Source organism: Leptonychotes weddellii, unplaced genomic scaffold (genome assembly GCF_054177405.1).
Source record: "Leptonychotes weddellii isolate Sample4059 unplaced genomic scaffold, ASM5417740v2 HiC_scaffold_4755, whole genome shotgun sequence".
In the NCBI taxonomy this organism is placed as follows: domain Eukaryota; kingdom Metazoa; phylum Chordata; class Mammalia; order Carnivora; family Phocidae; genus Leptonychotes; species Leptonychotes weddellii.
Window position 1 is genome coordinate 4,752 of NW_028014682.1, and position 2,222 is coordinate 6,973.

At 38.6% G+C, this 2,222-nt stretch overlaps 1 pseudogene; it reads right to left on the reverse strand.

The window, feature by feature from the left end:
- Positions 1 to 1,843: 1,843 nt before the first annotated feature.
- Positions 1,844 to 2,019, reverse strand: LOC115941919 (U2 spliceosomal RNA; annotated as a pseudogene).
- Between the last annotated feature and the right edge of the window lie 203 nt (positions 2,020 to 2,222).

Consider the following 2,222-nt stretch of genomic DNA (forward strand, 5'->3'; position numbering starts at 1 on the left):
CATTATTGGATCAGACTCTAACTCTAGCCTTCAGGAGACAACCAAACTTTTGTGGTTGGCAGCTGTGGAAATTTAATTTTGGTGGAACAGGGCCATTAATGATTAACAAAAGCACTATATGTTTGAGTTCATCTTAACAGCTAAGCTCCTAGTGGGTTTCTGGAGTTGCAGAAGTCATGGCAAATTAAATCACATCTAATTCAAAGCAATATTTATTGCATACTGGTCATACAACTGACTCTAAATCCCATGCTATTTCTCTATTTCAGCAAAGAGGTGTTTAAGCGTGGCAGGTAGCACATTTCTGGAATTTGATCAGTTTTTTGGTCATAAAACCAGTTTAGTTCTTTGATTATATGCCACGATGACTTAATAGCCCTTTTAAAATAAAGATTATTTTATGCTAATTTATTTGTTTTCTCTTTAGGCCTCCATTTTTGATAAACTTACAGCAATTTTAAAGGTGGAATTTGTTAAGGGATAGAGTATATTATTTTTGGTCTTAATTGAATCTGCCAGCTCACCATGTTTTTTTTTTTTTAAAGATTTTATTTATTTATTTGACAGAGAGAGAGAGACACAGCAAGAGAGGGAACACAAGCAGGGGGAGTGGAGGAGGGAGAAGCAGGCTTCCCGCTGAGCAGGGAGCCCGATGTGGGGCTTGATCCCAGGACCCTGAGATCATGACCTGAGCCGAAGGCAGATGCTTAATGACTGAGCCACCCAGGTGCCCCCCAACTCACCATGTTTTGATGAAAGACTGGTCACTGATTTTTTGAATATATGACTTTTTTTTTTTTTTAAGTAGGCTTCTTCACCCAGTGCGGAGCCCATTAAATATTAATTTTTGGCCATGCCTTTCACATCCCAGCCTTTTTAAAAGTAAAGATATTACTAATTTAAGAAAAAAAATGTATTTTAAGATAGTGAAATTGTCATAAACAATATAAAGCAAAAGGGTCGGAAGAAAGATACCTATTGGAAAGACAGAGCTCAGAGGGTTAAATGAGGGTTCACATATCTGGTGGATGGAAGACCTAAGCTTGGCTATTTATCCTCAGGTTTATGCTCTTTCTGTGGCACAAAAGAGCTTCTTCTGTACATGTCCTATGAAGTGAACATACAGTCACATGAAATGTCATATACGTATTGGAGATGAAGCTTATTGTTCTTTTAGTCCTATTGGAAATCAACATGCTGACTATAATCCACATCAATCCAAAATATTTTGTCTTATCTTTTAAACAAATTAAGAATGAATTCTGGGGACAACTTGGCTGGGTTGTATCCCTTAAGGAGTCTAGTAGACTTGAACCAAGTCTTCATTGTGATCGAGCAACTTGGGGTGCTGGTTGTTCCCCTGATGGTTTACTCAGGACAGAATCTGAATATTTGAAGGCCTTTTTTTTTTTTTTAAGATTTCATTTATTTGTTTGTTTGAGAGAGAGAGAGAGAGTGAGCATGAGAGAGAGAGAACAGAAGCAGGGAGGGGCAGAGGGAGAGGGAGAAGCAGACTCCCCACTGAGCAGGGAGCCTGTCGCAGGGCTCAATCCCAGGACCCTGGGATCATGACCTGAGCCAAAGGCAGATGCTTAACCTACTGAGCCACCCGGGCGCCCCTATTTGAAGGTCTGATGGAGAGCTTTGTTTGTGTGGGCCAGACACCCATGTCTCCTGATCTGTGTTGTGGTTTCTTTTTTACTTTTCTCTGCTCCCCTTCCTGCTCAAGCCTGACCTTTCACTTGCATTCCCCACTCAGATTAATGCCCTTTCTGCTGTTCCCCACAGCTTCTTTTATGAATTATGAAAGACTGTCCTGTGTAGATTTTGAACTAAGAAAACATTATGCATAAAATGTAATAAAGTAAAATTACATTTTATTAAAATCCTCCAATTTTAGCATTTTCATGGACATCATTGAGGATTATAATTCTACTGTCCCTGTGCCTTGTCTGGAAAATGAGAAACTGATAAGAACAGATACTACACTTAATCTTAGCCTAAAGGCCGAGAAACTCATGTCATTTTGATTTCCAATGTGTTGAGATACTCTTTTTTTTCCAACTTTATTGAGGAATAATTGAAAAATACCATGGTTTGTATTTACAGTGTACAACACGATGATTGATATACATGTGCATTGTGGAATGATTACCAAGATCAAGATAATTAATACATCCAGATGCTCTCTTTCAGTAAAAAGTCAAATGGCTTTTTTCAAG